This window comes from Trichogramma pretiosum, unplaced genomic scaffold (assembly GCF_000599845.2).
Source record: "Trichogramma pretiosum strain Unisexual culture from Peru unplaced genomic scaffold, Tpre_2.0 scaffold86, whole genome shotgun sequence".
In the NCBI taxonomy this organism is placed as follows: domain Eukaryota; kingdom Metazoa; phylum Arthropoda; class Insecta; order Hymenoptera; family Trichogrammatidae; genus Trichogramma; species Trichogramma pretiosum.
In genome coordinates this window covers 115,613-133,249 of record NW_019640815.1, presented here as the reverse complement: position 1 = coordinate 133,249, position 17,637 = coordinate 115,613, and the positions used below count along the sequence as shown (strand labels likewise).

The window sequence follows — 17,637 nt, the reverse complement described above, 5'->3', positions numbered from 1 at the left end:
ACAAATAATCACAGGTATAACGACGTCGGCGCGCGTATAATTAGGTGGAGAGAATCTTGTGTTTTACACGGTATATAGCGCGCGCAAGCTGCCTAGGTTAATTTTGCGGCTACGGCGCGGTATAGTGGTATCGAAAAAGCTCGACGCAGGTAATTAACTCTCTCTCTTTCTAGCGTCGCGTATATTTACTCGTTGTCCCCGAGTCCGTCGCGCTCGTGTACACCTTATATAAACGCGAGACAATCGGCGACGCTGCGTAAATGACTTTTGCGCTATATTTACTACCACTGCAAGCTCTCCTTCGTAGATGTATACCTCCCGCTGTAAGCACACACACACACACACACGTACAAACGGCAAACAGTAGGCAACAGTGTGTTTGTGAGCAGCTCGCAAGCTCGCAAGCTCGAGCTCTCTCTGGTAATTAGACGTCGTACAGCGTCGCGCGCAAATATAACGCTCGGCATTATAAATTCATTTCTTACTCGGCTCTTTCTCTCGCGCGCTCGCTTTCGTCTGTGTGTGTGTGTGTGTATATATAGTAGTAGCACGTAGCAAATCGAAAATCATAAACCAACTTGTATACGTCCCACCTCTTTATACGCGTCCTGCGGAGTCGAGCGAGCCGGTGGGTGCCACCGCTGCTGCTGCTGCTGCTGCCTGTTGTGCGCGCGCGCAGCTTGCGCGCATGGTTTGCTCCCGAAAGCTCGCTCTCTCTCTCTCTCTATACTCGCGACTCCACTCGACTCGCGCTCAGTCAGTCAGTAGTGGAGTCTCTCTGCTCGCTCGCTCGGCTCTCAGTGTCGATTCCGCGCGCGTCTCGAGCAGTCGCGTACGTATAGATCCGTATAATAATATCGCGTGCGCGCAGACGGCTGAGCTTTCGAGAACGACACGTTTTTTTTCGTCGGTATATGATATAAAAGAGTGTGCGTGCGCGTGCAATTGTGAACTACTCGCTCGATTTTGAATTGAATTATCCAATCTTCGCGAGCCGTCATCGCACATCAGAGTCAAGCTGTTCTTCTTAACGCTCTATCATATGCGAGAGTACTGGTGGAGAGCACCGGCGCTGGCAAATATCGACGATGACGGGACGACGTTGACGGCTGCGCCCGTGCCAACGACGACAAAAGTCGACGTCGCGACCGATGTCGTTGTCGAGTTCGACGAGAGCAAAAGTCCTCCGCAGACGTGCAGATGAGTAAGGATCGAGATCCTCATCCCCTCAATTATTTAACCCCTCGACCCTCGTTTATTAATTGTCTTGTCATCAAAGCCCCTTTTTTATACCCCCGATCAATTTTCTTCGCATTATTATACATACTCATCATATGGTGTTTTTCGTATATATTTGCCCATTGTTTGTATACTTAAACGTACGTGTGCGTGTGTGACGCCACGCACGATGAAACAGGTGGGATTTAATTGTCTTCTGGACAACTTGTTGGAGCCGCTGCTGCTGCTGCTGCTGCTGCTACACGCGCCGTATTTTATATATATAGCGTTGGTACAGTAACGCGGGCGGGCCGTTGTCGGCCAGACGCGGCGCGCGTAAAAGTCATGGCAATGAAAGCTCGTGGCGCGCGCGCGGCAAATTTGCATTTTTTGCTCGCTCGCGCTCGCCCGCTGCCGCTTCCGAGCCACTATATACTCTTTATGTGTACGTTTCACCCACCTGTTTCGTCGCTCTTTGGCACACATCCATATATATCCCCGATGATTTTATTGCTGCGATCTCGTTTCTCTCCACCACCACCACCACCCCTGTCACCCTCTGTGCTTGTGTGTGTGTGTGTGTATGTTTCGTCGAAATGAAAAAAAAAAAGTTAAAGAACGGAGTAGCACGTAAACTCAAAGTTGTGTACTTTATATACCTGCCCTTCATTTTTTTGTAACCCAAAATAAAAAAAAAACGTCACGTTTGTGTATACGGTTACTCATTCATAAAGTGCATCGTACTCGTATTTCTAAGACACATTTTCAGAATTGATACGACGAAGCTTGAAAAATTAATGTCTCTCTCTCACTCGCTCACTCCATTTCTCCCTTTTTTGGAGGGCTCAAACGCTCACGACTTGCTATTTCGCCCTCGAAAGTTTTATGATCGATAGATTATTCAAGTCTTTTGAATATGGAGCGGCGCAAAAAATAGAAAAAAAACGCATACCCTTTACCGATGAAAAAGTCTCTCTCGCGCTCTCGTGTTCAGCTCTCTCTATACCTCTATATCCATAATCTTGCGTATTTACATTCTATAAACCTAGGTTGCCTCTGTCTCTCGCCCTTTCCATCTCTCTTTGCGTTTAACGTTTCATAAAACGTTTAAAAAACTTTTTTTGCATCGTGAAATTTTTTCTTTCCAATTTTTTTTTTCGTCGAGTATTTTATAAACAAATGCTGCGCCGTGTGCCGTCAGTATTTGGAATAGAGAGCGTAGAGCAAAAATGAAACAAAAAAAAGTAAGAGTCTTTGCCTCGCGCGCGAGTTGCAATGTCAAGCTCCGATGCCAAGCTCCGTTCGTACAGTAGCAGGATTAATGCCCAGCCCAAAGTTTTTCAGCGGCAACTATTATACAATGTGTGTATATGCAACGCGATGATGGAACGCCGCGCGCACACGCGGCACCAACGGCATATTATACGAGGCGAAATGCCGAAATTTTTACTCGATTCGCGCGACAAAAAGTTTCGTATAAACGCGGGCGACGGCACAGTTTTGCGCCACCGTGCTCCATCATATTATTAAAAAATATTCCTGTATATATTGTATACGGTGGCACAAATATGTTACCTGCAGGCGTATAGCGTGTATGATAGGCGCGCTGAGCTCGTATAACCATCCATCCTCCGGCGCATCGCGCGCATTTCAAACTCCATGGAATTGTTTTGTAGTTCGTGTAGTTTTTCTCTGCCTCTACTCATCGATGCGCCAACAACGAACCCGTACAAAATTTCATTTCATTCCATTTTAATCCATAAGCTCGCCTATATAGTACAGTAGATATTTTGTAATTGCAAAATTTTCTCCATTCCGTTCTGCCTGTAACGTATTGTATGTAGTTATTATGTAACAAAAAACGTACATCTACATTTATACACGAACATACACTCGCGCAAAAACAAAAAATATAAATGAAAGCGTCAAAAAAGTTCGACACAGCAGTTAATTAAAACGCGACTTTCCGAGCTTTTAAAGCTCGCCGTCTCTCTTTGTCCCTCTCGCGGTGGAAAAAAAATGAACGAATGAATGCGCGAGATGAAAAAAAAATTAATGCCAGAGGTGTACCGAGCCACGGAATATTTCGGCTCGTACATTATACGTTGCGACTCTCTCTCTCTCTCTCTCTCTGCCACGATGGCCGGATGGTTTTGTATAATGGTATACACACAAGTATCATCCAACGCTAGCTCACAACTAGTATAGCACTGCTGCCGCTGCTGTTGCTGCCGCGCACGACGGAGCACACGGCCTTTTGTGCGCGCCAGTGCGTGTGAACCACGCGCATAACTGCATTAAAGCCACCTTCTACCTGCGCTAAGCGCAAGAATTAGCCGTTGCCGCCGCGGCTGTATACGCATGTATATACAACGTAGCAGTAGAGATATACTTGCCAACTCTCTGTATACGCGGCTATTCTGCTTATACGCTAACTGCATACGCGCGCGAGGAGGAGGCCGCGTCAAAGCCGATTTAGTACCTTGCCACTGCACTTTGCCGCAGGTATAGAATAATTCACCGCTGTTGGCACAAACACACAAGCGCGGACGGGTCAGCTGTGCGTCATCCCAGTTGCGCCGTGTGTGTATATATCATACGGCACGTTGTAAGGACATTTCGAGGTACATATACACACGAAACGTCGAAGGAATGCATAAAGGACAGTTTACTAATGTAACGTATAATATCGTCCCTCGTCTGCGCTTCGATTATATATCACGTGTGCGTTTGCAGCGCAGGTTTATTACGTATCGTAGGTATACATGCCGCCGCCGCAAGGACGCACTCGACTAATTAGCCCCCGTAGCAGCAGCGGCGGCGGGACAGACGGACGCGACGGACAGTGGTAGTAGACAGAAAAAGAGAGGGACGACCGCAGCCGCGTAATTATTATTGTACCACGTAGCATACGTCGCGCTGTGTATAAACGTATACCGTACGTGTCTCGCTCGCACACGCGTGCGTAAAAGGGCTAATACGTACGTACGATATACATGCATATAATATAATAATATAATAAACCCTGCGACGCGTATAATAACGTCGACGTACGACGACGACGACGACGACGACGACGACGCCGTCACAGAAGGAAGAGCAACAGCAGCAGCAGCAGCAGAGAGAAGAGGGATTAAATCCATTAAAGGGAGTAATCTGCTTGTAACGACGAGGCGTACACATACATACAATATACGTAGGTATATGCAGTTATGCGTGTATACCGGCTCAGCTGCATAGGGATATATGTATGCGTATATGTAATATGTATGTATATATTTTGGTATTATATATATGCAGCATACGCATTATGTATATATAGACGCGTAAACTCTCTCTAAAGCCCCCCAGGAATTACACTGGAAATGCATTTTATCATTTATGTAACTCGAGAGCGAGCGACGACGACGAGCAGCGATCCTTTTACTCGCTCGACGAAAATTCACTTCTTTTTTTTTTTTTGTTGCTGTTTTTAATGTTGAGAAGGAGGGCCAAAAAGCTCGAATGAAATTTCCGTGTATCCCTCGTTGCGATTCGTTACAAAACACACGTTCTTTGTATATCTCTCTTTCCTCATTCCGCGGCTATCGTCGGAAAGCAGGGCTGCAGCGTTTTGTGTTTACTGCCATATATATGCAAGAGACAATAGTCCCGACGCGCGGGGCGAGAGAAAGAGAGAATGAGGTAGATGTTGAGAGAGAGAGAGAGAGAGAGAGAGACGGAGATACTGTCAAGCCATGTGTGCCTGATGGATTATTACGTCGGGCCGGCCGAGAGAGGCCGTTGTTGCCGTTGTATCGCGCGTTTCCAGATATACGTATTGTTTTCCACATCGTTATAATATAATGCGCGTATGCGCGCGAAAGCAGACGAGACACCTCTAAAGTCACCGGCATTGTGAAAAGCAGTTGAACAAAAAAAAAAAGAATGAAAACGTATACAAGTTATACGTATATAAAGCGATAAGTCCCTTCCTTTCCTCTCTTTACTTATTTTTTGCCTTTCCGCGAAAAAATGAGAAGAAGCAGAGAGAGAAAGATAAGAGCTTAGGGTAAAGAAAGCCTCTCTCTGTCTCTCTCACGAAAAGTGCCTGCGGGCAACACCGGGCGCTTGCAGAAGGTGGCGCAGGGATTCAAGCAAGTTTGCCGATAACACGAAGGGGTGGGCGGCTGTTTTTCGACAAGGCCAAGGCTTTTTTCTTCTGTCACGCGCAGCTACGAGAGAGACAGAGAGACAGTATATAGATAAAGTGTCACTTTTATCATTAATATTGTCATTATTTTTTACCATATAATCCATCGAGGCTCGGTAAATAATTTTGCCGGCTTATTAAATTAACCCCTCGTTTAATCTCAAACTACCTTCTCTTTGTCGAATTTCACGCGCACACCTACGCATACTTATACGCGCGCGCTCGCGAGCTTAAGCGATACGTTACGAGCTGCTGCTGCTGCCGAGGCGCGCAGAGTAAGTGCACGCAGGTGTACGAGGAGCTGAGCTTTTATTAATTTAAACGCCCCCCTGACGACTTAGATGACGACGAGAGAGAGAGAGAGCTTCATTAAAAGCTCGCGCTAAATCAAGCGCCGCAGCTTTGGCCGCGCTTGTTTTCTGCGCGATGTATATGTGTGTGCCAGAGCAGTGTGGTGCCGCACCGAATTGCGGAAAGCTCAGAAGTAGTTAGACGCGACCTTGTTCGTCGGCTCTCTGTATCAAAAGCGCCTGATACGAAACTTTTGAACGTCTCTCTCTCTCTGGGCGAGTTCGTGTGTATAGATGTAAGCTGCGTAAGCAAGTATTACTCACCGATACAAAATGACATCGAAAATGTTCACTACTACGTAGAGCTGCGACATCACATAAATTGGCATATGCTGTCCAAGCATTTCACGATGAACTTTTTTCCTCTCTCTCTCTCTCTCTGCCGGTGACCGCGCATATAAAACGCGATTATTCGTCGGCGTACCGCAGGGCCGCGTATACCACGTATAATACTGTGCAGCCTTTATCAGCCGTATAGTATGCACTCACACACACACGCACACACGCCTTTCGCTCTGTCTGTCCTACTCAGTCGCGGGTGATGTAATCTTATTATCCTGGCCACTGGCTGTAACAGGCTTGTGGCTTTTGCTTTCCCCTTCCTATATATGATATATATTATATACTACAGCGACAGCGACAGCAGCAGCAGCAGCAGCAGTAGCAAGAAATCCTCTTCTTGCTTCTTCTCCATCAGACTGTGTAACTTTCGTATACCATCACGGGCTCTATTATAACGCATCCTTCATTCTATTTGTCACGATATCGCGGCGTTGGCGCTGCCACATTTTATATAAACCCTACACATACGAACGCGCATGAAAGCTCTCGTGACAACGAGAAAAGAGGCATTTTCCACGTGTGTCGCTTCTGCTGCTGCTGCTGCTGCTGCTCCATTGTGAAAAAATATCGAACGATTCCTCCTACTACCCTATTCACGCGCCTTTTGTTTGTCATCGACGCCACAGCAGAAACCACCTACATACGTGACGGTTTACGTACGCGCGCGCACGCTCGTGTATGCGGGAATTAGTTTGAATTTTCCCGCTATAGCAGCGGCAGCAGCTGCATACACTCCCGCGATGAATGGATCGTGCGAGTGCGACTGCTCTCGCGAGTCCTCGAAGCGCGTCAAAAGCGAGAGAGAGAGAGAGAAAATGGACCGATATAGATAAGGGCCAACTATGTCGCACCTCGTTCTGAATTTCTACATGGATATACATTATACGCGAGTATAAAATGGCAATAATAATAATAACGATGATAATAATGGCTCGCACGTCGTCGTCCGCAACGACGACGAGGAGAGCATCGCGCGCAGAAAGAGAGAGAGAGAAATATACATAGACAGAGAGAGAGAGCATAGAAGAGCACGAGAAGTGGACGTCTGAATGGCAATTGATGTGGTTATTGAGTAATAATTAACAATCACTACAGTTTAAATAATGTTTATTTAAATTAGAAGTATATAAATAAGTATAAAGTGTGGAATGAATACAGTACGGCAGTGATGCGTCTATTCTTAAGGACGTCTCACTGCAATCTGATGTGAGAGCATAGTCTCTCATTTGAGTTTGCTTCGCTCGCGCGAAAAGTGAGCGGCACCTAACGGTCGAAGGTGAGCTTTAAGCTCACATGATAATAGGAACTGAGTATACAATATGATGATAACTTTAACAGCAATGTAGTTCTTCGACCTATTATTATTTCTCGGTCTCTCTACGCTTTATGTCTAGCGTATATTATATTATATACAGTACGGACCCTTGGACATACTTATGCGATACGACTACGACGACTTTTCTGCGCGATATCTATTATAAACACAGCAAAAGCTTAAATATAGCTTTCCATTATCCACTTCTCATTCTCTCTCTCTCTGTATTATGAACGCGTATGCATCCACACGCGTGTATATAAGCTCGAGAGCTGACTGGCGCGAGCTTCGTCATTGTTATTGTTTGAACGAGCGTCTTTTTTTTCATTCGTCCACGCGACTCGCGCACAAAAGCCGCTAAATTTTTTCACACGATATACGCTCCTCCTCCTCCTCCTCCTCCTCCTTCCCTCGAATTGTGAATATGTATATGATGTGGTATACAACGCGTGCACGGAAAGAAAAAGCGAAAAATAAAAAAAATATAGTATACATAGAATCGAGAAAAGAAGACAGAGACCCACCAAAAAAAAAAAGAACGAAGGAAACGAAATAAATAAAGACGTCTCGCGCGCGTCGCACATCGTCATTTCTTTCTCGCCCAAAAGGCGACTGCTGTTGCTGCACTAGCATCCACACGTACACACACACACACATATGCCTTTCACGCGGGCTTCTCGCGCGCGCTCGACTCGTCTTTGTACTTGTCACGTCCGCGTGTCTTTCAAATTCTTCTTCTTTTTTTTCCGCCTGTTTATGTGTGCCTTTTTTTTCAGCGCGAAAAAGAGAGAAAGCGAGAGAGACACACTAATGCCTTTTTTCGGGCTGGATGCGACGTTACACACGTCTTCTACTCTTTTTGCCAGAAAAAAGAGAAAGAGAGAGAGAGAGAGAGAGAGAGAGAGATAAAGAGAGTAGGAGGTGGAGAGAAAAAAACGAACGTATCTGGTTGACTCCAAATGAAGTGGATGGTAGGCGTGAAAGGGTACCAAGGGGTTGTAAAACAAATTTCTCCCAATCAAGATGAAAACAAACGATAAAGTCAAAGGCAAACGTCTATATATATATGTTTTTATACACCCCCTCGCACTCACTCACAGACATACCCTACGAACGCAACCAAATGACATAGTTCGGAACGGGGCAGAGAGACTAGTGGTAGTAGTAGTAGTAGTCGGCAGTTGCTGCCGAGGGGCTGCTGAATGCCGGAGGAGGAGGAGGAGGTGAAGGTGGGAGGAGGAGGGCGAAAAAACTAAACGACCGGTTCACTACTCTCTTTTCTCTCTCGTTTGAAAGAGTCAGCAGCGGTAATTGGGTCACCTAGTCGTTTTTCCAGGCGTAAACCTTCCCCCGCAGCTCTCGTGCACACGCCTATACGTACGAGTATACATATTCCGTGAAGCCGTGGGGGGTACTACTGCCAGTCGTCATCAGAAAAGTGAGTCTACGAGAGTGAGTGAGAACAGAGTGAGAAAGAGAGAGAGAGAGAGAGAGAGTCAGGAAATATGTGTGTGTGCTGCTGCTGTGCGCTAATGAGGAGAATCCAATATTCGCTGACCCATGCGATATATAAAAATTTTTCGCCCGTAAAAGAAGGTAAATCCAGCACACCCATAGAGACGCACACATACGAACAAATATAATAATATATATCTGTCCGGAACCGGTCGAACGGAAATAGCACAGAGAGAAAGCCCAGGACATTCATTCCTCTAACCCAGAGCACATGATATCCACGAGTAAAAGCGCTCCGAGAGTTTGTTCAGTGCAAACGACACCTTCTCCAGATTTTGCGCTCTCGTGTGTGTGTATATGCCTGCATCTCTCCCATATAGCAGCGGCACCCATATACGTGCCGTGCCATGTGCTCTCTCGAGAGAAAGAGAAAAATGCATATAACCGTCGGTCGAGAACTCAGTTGAAATGTCGGCCGAGCGTTAATTTTTCAGGCCGTGTTTAAAGAGCATTGCTCTCTTCGCCGTACACATATACATATGCGAACGCGCCGGCGTGTGTGAACACTCCACGCGCTCGCGCGTGGCTAAACATACAGCACACACACATACAGCTCGAGGGCATTTTATTATACCCAGTGTAAATACGACGGAGTGAATTTTAGACAAAAAAAAAAAGGAACGGGAGGGTAAAAAACAACAAGCGAGCGTTCTTTTTTTTGCGCTTGTGTGTGTTTTTTTATTTTGCTTTTTATTTGATCGCTCTCCTTCGACACGCGAACAAAAAAAAAGTAGCGTTACAACGATGCGTGTCTGCAGCATTGCAGTAGTGACTTTGATAGACGCTACAGTATAGGTGTACACTGTACACCCGACACCTGCGCGCGTTTATACGAAATGTCATATTTTTTGCGCTGGGCGAAATCTCCGTATATAAACAAACGGGTATGCGTGGAGGCAACAACGAGAAAAAAAATCCTCCGCAACCGTAGCAGAAAAAAAAAGTTTAACGCGTCGGTAGCAGCTCTCGTTGTTCGACGTAGAACAAAAAAAAGGGGGGAGAAAAAAAACGAAAAAAAAGCGCAGGGGCAACTCATTCTCGAGGATAGATACATAAATCTTGGCCCTCTCTACACAGGTCGAGAGGTGCCACTACACACAGCGAGAGAGAGAGAGAGAGAGAAAGAGGACGAGCGCGCGGGCGTATTTTTCTTCGCGAAATTCGTGCGCGAGCCGTGTACCAGGGCGGGAAAATTCGAAATCGCCAAGATTAATTGGTGTAATTATATGGAGAGAGAGTGAGAGAGTAATTGCGCGCCGAGGAGGCTATGCCCCATCCCGACTTGTCGCGTATATAATAGACGAGTGGGTGGGTGGGCAAAGGAGGAATATATATCTAAGGGCGGACACACTTGACGTCACACCGCGCGCGAGAGAGAGAGGTAAGACTCGAGCTCTCTCTCTATCCATCTATATATATAGCTTCTAAGAGCTTTGCAGCCAGTGTGCTGCTGCAGCTGCTGCTGTGAGTAGAGAAATAGGCTATATAAGGTGCATGCGATTTCTTGATTAACGCCTTGCTACTCTCCTTTAATCCTCCCAGCTCTCTGCTTATTGTAGCAGCTTTTCTCTCTCTCTCTCTCGGCCTCTCTATTCCTCACTCGCTCTCCTAAACATTAGCTTTTCTTCGAGCTGCTGCTGCTGCTGCTAGCTGTACCGAGTAATTAAGAAATGGGTCAATTAGTTGTGCGCTCGCTCGCTCGCTTCTCGCCTGCCCTTTGATCGTATAATTTTCTAATCTCGTTTTTCCGAGCGCGGCGCGCGCGATGTATAATATATACGTACACCTAAGGAATCGACGCCGTCGAGGAGGAGAGCTTTCCTCCACTACTACTTACTACTACTTGCGGAGGGGAAAATTGAATCAAAAGATGATGTAAAGCGACGCTCCGCGCAGGACGTAGCGTAATGAGATTCGCCCCGAGGAGACAGACGAGATATTTTCGAAGATAGAAAAAAAAAAGAAGAGGAAGAATGTCCTCGATACGGAGAACGCAAATTGCTTCGAAAAAACACATCGGCGACAGACAGAGAGAGAGAGTTGGGATGCGAAGGGAGAATAACGTTTGACCAAAGCCCCTTGAATATCTATGTCGTGTACGATCGAAAGTCAATTTTACTTATATACGTATGGTTGCTCTTTCTCTCTGTTTCTATCTCTCTCTCTTCTTCTTCTTCTCTCGAGGCTTCTAGGTCGGCTATACTATACGCTGCTGCACACGCAGCCCCGGAAAACTGCTTCTTTTTCGAGAGCAAATCCTAACCTTTTACGATTGCCATCGCAGTGGAGTCTCGAAGCTGCACATACGTAGCGCGCACACACCCAGTGACTCGGTCGTACAGTCCACACACACACACAGTGCAGGCAGCTGCTGCAGTGCACTTGCGCGTATATTGCGACGATCACATCGGACGGATGGAGATTGAGAACACAGCGCGCAAAGAGAGAGAGAGAGAGAGAAATAAAAGTCGGCGAATTCGCTGCGCTACTGGACAAATTAAAAAAAAAAGAAAAAAGTTAATCATTTGTTCTGTTTGAACCTTGTGTACAGCTGATTTTTTTACAATACCTGCTATTTAGAGTACTTATTTTATAGCGAAGCGAAAAAATGGAAAAAAGCGCGCGCGCGCCGATATATAAGCAATTATAGAACCTCGACAAAAGCAAAAAACGTCACTCGACGCAGCAGCAGCAGCAGCAGCAGCAGCAGCAGCAGTAATTCTGTCGAAAGAAAAATTTCCTCCCCAGGTTATAATACGGTGCATAGCGGAAGAGAACTTCATTAGAGTCGTTTTCGCGCGCTGCTACGCTGCTGCCGAGACACGAGCTTTATATACCCAAACGCAGCTAGCGAGCTTTGAAAAATCTCTTTCATTTGCCTTCGCGCGCAGTTTATACAGTATATATCGCGCCTTATTTCATCTCGTTATATAAAATTCGATCAAAGACACAGCAGCAGCAGCAGCAGCAGCGGCGGAAAAAGAGAAAAGAGAAAAAGAAAAGCGAGAAACAGAAAGAAATGGCCGCTTTATTAGGGGAATAGGTACTTAGCTTTTGCCAGCGGGTTCGGTGCTACTACTACTACTACTACTACTACTACTACTACTACTACTCGATATGTATTGCTTAACGGACCGCGCGCACGTTTCGAGCTGCTGCTGCTGCACTACTGCTACTTTAGTACGTGCCTGCGATTTTAAACTTATTTATATCTATACATCTCGGTGCGTTGGTGTGTGTGCGCGCGAATGTCTGAGAGTGTAAAGGGAAAAGATTTTTTTTTCTTTTCCCTTCTTCTTATTTTTCTACTCCGCGCGAGACAATGGAAAATTTAGTGGCTTTTATGTGTGTTGCGCGCGAGCACTCGAGTTTGATTAATATCAAAAGGTACAGAGAGAGGGACCCATCCATTTCCCGCCGACGTGCGTTGTAATTGCTAGTTACGAAACTTTATATTATACGCTGTGCGGGCGGGAGGACGGGGGGTATATAGCAGTTCTGCCGTGCCACCCCCGCGGGGGTGAACTTTGAAAGACGTGCACGCGCGCGTGTGTGTGTAATATTTGAAGGGAAACTAAAGTGTCGGGACAAATTTCATCCTTGAAATATATTACATTAAATCGGAACGAATCAACGTCTCTCTTTTTTTTCGTCTTCTAAATCTGGAGCCTCGAAAATTTCAAATAAAAATACGGAACCAATCCCCCCAGCTATTGGCCCGTGCCGAGCGCGCGCGCGATGACAGCGGTCGTCGGTGCGCAGGGTGAAAGAGCAAAAAAAAAAGGAAAAAACGACGAAGACGATAAGGAGACTCTTTTTTCCCCAGCAACAGCAGAAGCAGTATCGTATTGACAAACGTGTAGGTCTTACCGCGCGGTATCTTCCTTTTTTTTCTCTCTTTTTTTATACCGATACTACTGCTGCTGCTGGTGCTGCTGCTGTAGCTCGACGAGAGGACCACTCGTCGTCGAAAGTTCGATTTCTCTCTCTGTACGACAAATAAATTGGAAATAGTTACGCAGGAATGTCGCTCGTATGTTCTCTCTCTCTCTCTCTCTCTCAGCCGATCGTAAAAGATCATATTAATGAAAAACATATCTCTCTAGCTCGACCCTCGAGGTGTAATACTACTACATAGATTGTAGGTATGTCCATATAACTATATACAGGGGACGTTGGTGTTTCTGCTCGCGTATCACGCGCGCGCGTCGAGGATCGCCGAGAGGACATCGTAACGCGACACGTAATATCGAGTCCGACGCTTCGTATAGCTCCGGAAAATCGGCCAATATGTGTAACACATATAATAAATCCGTATAATATACAGGGTGGTGATACGGTGGGCAAAATGACTTTTATTTCGCTGCAAGAATGATCTTATTATACTCTGTTCTCTCTTTTTTGCTCTCTCTTTCTCCGTCTTGTCTCGGCCACGTCTTGTCTGATTTACGACGTGCGGGCGTACAGAAAAGAGAGTCAGTTTCGCTTTTCATATAATAATAAATAAATATGTACAGCCATATATATCCGCGCGTAACCCTCTTTTTCTCGAGCACAGCGCTTTGGCACGGCCTTCGGTCGTTGCGTTATAGTATCTTCGGGCGCGAGATAATATACAGCCGCGCGCGTTTGTTTTAATACACCCCGAGCCAAGTGCAGCGCGCGGCTAATGATTCTTTATCACCACCCTTTTTTGCCGTTGTTGTTGTTCTTCTAGTTGTTGTTTTTTTTATTCTCCTCCTCCTTCCTTCGTATACCTTCGCAGACGCAAAAAAACTTTTTTCAGCTTTACTTTACTTTACTGTACTGCGCACTGCGCTGCCCAAGATTTATTTATCTTCATTTTTTTCGAAAATGGATATCGGAGCTTCTAGAGCTTGTAAATTTTTTTTTTGTTTCTCTCTCTCTCTAAGCGTAAATAATAGTTACACGCATTCGAAATAATCAGAAAATTCTTTTCTCTAGCTTTTTCCATACACGTATTACATACATACCATACATACGGCTGGAAAGGAGAAAAAAACCCACGTGCGCGAGCGTAATAATTTCATATTTATAACACGCTGCCTTAAAGTCTTACTCTCAGCTACACACACACACACACGCACGCACACACATCTTATTTACACAAGAGCAAACTTTTCTACTCTCGGTATCGCGAAGTACGTATACCTATACATGCACACATACTCACTTACTGCACCTCGCACACGCAGGCTGTGCAGCATTAAAAAACTTTTTATTATCATAGGTGTTCATAGGGTTCGCGCTGCTACTATAGTGTAGTGCTGCTGCTGCTGCTGCGCCTATATGCTTCTCATACATATGCAACTCTGTTGATGTTTTGCCTCGCCTTATACACTCGCTCGCTCGCGTAAACAAGCTCCAGCAGGCCCCGCGTATACGAGAGCTAGCTTGCAGCGCGCGAGCGAGTATAATTGAGTTTGAGAATTGCATTTTAAGCGATTTCTGGAGCGAGTAAGCGAGCGAGAGCATTATTTTTTCTTTTTTTTTTTCGTTGCAACATGTCTAGCTATATAACTACAAAATCATTCTCGTCTCGAGCGCGAAGAGCTACATTAATATGGCGTACATGCTAACGTACGTATACACTGTGTAAAGAAGCGTCGTAGCGCCGATTTTCCGCGTGAATTATGCATCGATCGACACCTCAAGTACCCGATCCCGCGCTAGTGCACTTTCTTGCGCGAATGTACTCGCGCGATCGAATCGCCCCCCTTTTATGTCACTTTACGTTTCCGCCGCGCTAGGAGCGAAGCGCGACTATTACGTAAAGATGCGCAACCGCGCACAGCTTCTGTATGATAAATGGCCGCTATAGCGCTCGACTTATGTGTGTGTCATTTTTCACTTATCACGCGAGACTGCGTCTCCTGCGCTCACCGCCGCCATGATATAAAAAAAAAAAAAATAGTCGTACAGATATTTTCTTCGAAGTCGAACCTTTTACTATCGTCAATAATAATAACGTCGCATTTCTCAGCCGAATACCAATGCCTGCACCTTTTGTGGTAGAAAAATTTTTCATCTTCGCGCCGCAGCCAGAGAACAATGGCTTTCTTCGCGCACTGTGACAAATCTCTACCAGTTGTTACATTCCACCTTCTCCTCCTCCTCCGGCTTTTCCTCTAGGTCTTACGTGCGCTTCGCTTCGTTTTAAAGAATAAAAACCGAACGGCGTTTATGCTAAGCATAAATGAGACTCTTTTTCCGTTATGTGTACCGTGGCATCGATTTATTATTATATATTTTCTCGAGGATGATGAATTATGCAGGACGCAATGCATATATTTGTACATATACCCTGTGTGTACGCGTTATTATGCACGCGCATGATCGATGGATGTTTATATTTTCGAGCCCGAGCTTTTGGTTTTTTACACAAAACTTTTTTCTCTTTATTCAATTTTAATCGATTATATAACGACCGGATGAAATCAATTAAAGCTCGCGAGAGAGAGAGAGACCAGTTTAAATAATTTTTATCTCGAGTCGATGATCGAACTTCTTCTTTCTTTTTTTTTTTCTTTACTGTCGCGTGATTGATATCGCGTTTAACACACTTGCTGCGCGGCGAGTTAGCTCATTGTAAGAAGGAGGGGGGAAAAAAGTTTCGATGGAGCTTCTTTCATAAAAGAGAGCGAGGGTGAGCCCGAGCTCGGGGGATAAAGAAAAAGAGTGTAGAGAGTAAGAAAGAAGGAGAGAGTAAAAAAAAACTGCGAGAAGTTTGTCGAGAGGTACATCTTGACCCGAATTAAAGTGTTTCTTCCACCGAGTACTACTACCTACTACATTGCGCGCAAGCTTTAAAGGTTCTTTATACATTATGATTTATTTATTTATTTATTTTTTACTCATTTTTTTTTCTCAACTACCTCGAACTTCTTTATAATGTACCGAAATCCAACCGCATTTTCGTCGTCGTCGTCGTCGTCTTCATCGTCCGTGCGCAAGCTTTTATACACGCATTATCGAATTAACATTTACATTATGTATTCTATCGCGCTCACCGCGCTCGATGACTCGTTTTCTTCCCTCTCGAAGCTCTATAGCTCTGCTCCGCGGACAAAGATCTGTCCTCCTCCTTTCTTTTTCGCACTTCCCTCTTTTACTATTTCTTCAACCGCCTCCTACTTCTCTCGGTGCGAAACCCCTACCCCCGTCGAAGTTCGAAGTTCCGTACAACGACTGACACTTTACTATACATACAGCGCAAAACTCCCACTCTTTGCAAGCTTGCTTCCTAACTTACTCCGAGGCTTGATATCTCTTATATATATGTGATAGTTAGTTTGAAGCTATCTTCTCCTTCTCTCTCTCTCTCTCTTTCTATCTATCTATCTACGCTTAGTGAAAAAGGCCAAGCTGCAGTGTATATAAAGTTTACGGGTAAAGCATGCCTAGGCAGCGTATAAGAGACCCGCAGTGCAGAAACGTTGCAGCAGCGAGTGGAAAGTATCAAGTGAGTGAGCCTCTGAGAGAGAGAGAGAGAGTCAGGGAACGCACATCGAGCTTTTAAGTCGCCGTTTTTTCTCCTCCTCTTTCCTTTTTTATTTTATTTTGCACGAGCTCCTCGAGGTTTGTTAAAAAAAATATATAAAAGTAAAAGGAGAGAGAGAAAGAGTGAGAGAAGAGAAAGAGGTGGTGTATACACGTTGTATGTTTTACGATGCTTTAACAAACGACTATAAGACGATGACGACGCGATGGCGATGGCAGGTACAGAGGGAGAGAGAGAAGAAAAATAAAAACGACGACATTAAGAACGAGTGACTTAACCGAGAGTAATGCACACGGCGCTGCTGCACACGCGCGGTTTACGTCGGTCGGTCGGTCGGTCGTCCGCGCGTTGACCAGAGAGATTTCCGAGCTTTATTTTTTTTTATTTTACTCTACGGTTTTTTTTGTTGCCCCGTCGCTTTGTTATCTCGACGCTCTGACACACACACATACGTATATACAGCAGATATATATATTTTTATGTTTTAAGCGAGTAATTAAAAATAAAAATAAAATGAAGTAGGAAAAAGCAATCTCGTTCGAATTTTCATTGTTCCGAGCGCGCACACACACACGTGCACAACGCGGCGTAAAATTGAAGTAGCATAGGCAATCATCGCTCGCTCTTCTCTCTCTCTCTCTCTCTATGCTGCAAGTATATAACAGCTAGCGGTACACGCCGAAGCGTTGTCTGCATGCCCGCGCACACAACAGCAGCAGCGCGCCCAAAAAATGAAAAAGCCCCCGCGCGCGTTACGCTATGCCGCTCGAGTGCAGTGTGAGAGAGAGAGAAAAAGAGAGCAGCAGCAACAGCAGCAACGTGCACACACAGAGACACACAGGTACACACTTGGATTGTGAAACATTTGCCTCTGGATAAAGTAATGAAAGCCGCCGCTTGCGTATAGCGCGCGTGTGTGTGTGTGAGGTGCAATTTTGTGCGCGCGCGAAAATTTGGTACACTGCACCGGCGTTGGCATATTTTAATGGAAGCGCCCCGTGCACACTCACACGCATATACGTTTACGTTTACGTTGTTGTTTATTATTATATACATGCGAGTAAATTATGGCTGCCGAGAGAAAGAGAAAGAGAGAAAGTATATAGTCCTCCGATTCTTGACTTGACGTATCTTGGGCCCTGTGTTTTATACGTACCCAAGTTTATTTATATGCGCCCGCGAA

General features: G+C 45.4%; 1 protein-coding gene across 3 annotated transcripts in view; it reads left to right on the top strand.

Moving 5' to 3' along the window:
• The window catches only part of LOC106657579 (apoptosis-stimulating of p53 protein 1), a 105,122-nt gene that overhangs the window by 55,098 nt on the left and 32,387 nt on the right, over window positions 1-17,637 (top strand). The window contains exon 1 of one of the 3 annotated variants that reach the window (XM_014379174.2): window positions 986-1,204. The exons of the other annotated variants lie outside the window; for them this stretch is intronic. The gene's annotated coding sequence lies outside the window, so the exon portion shown is untranslated. Of the gene's footprint in view, window positions 1-985; window positions 1,205-17,637 lie in introns of those variants that run through there. 3 annotated transcript variants of the gene reach the window in all.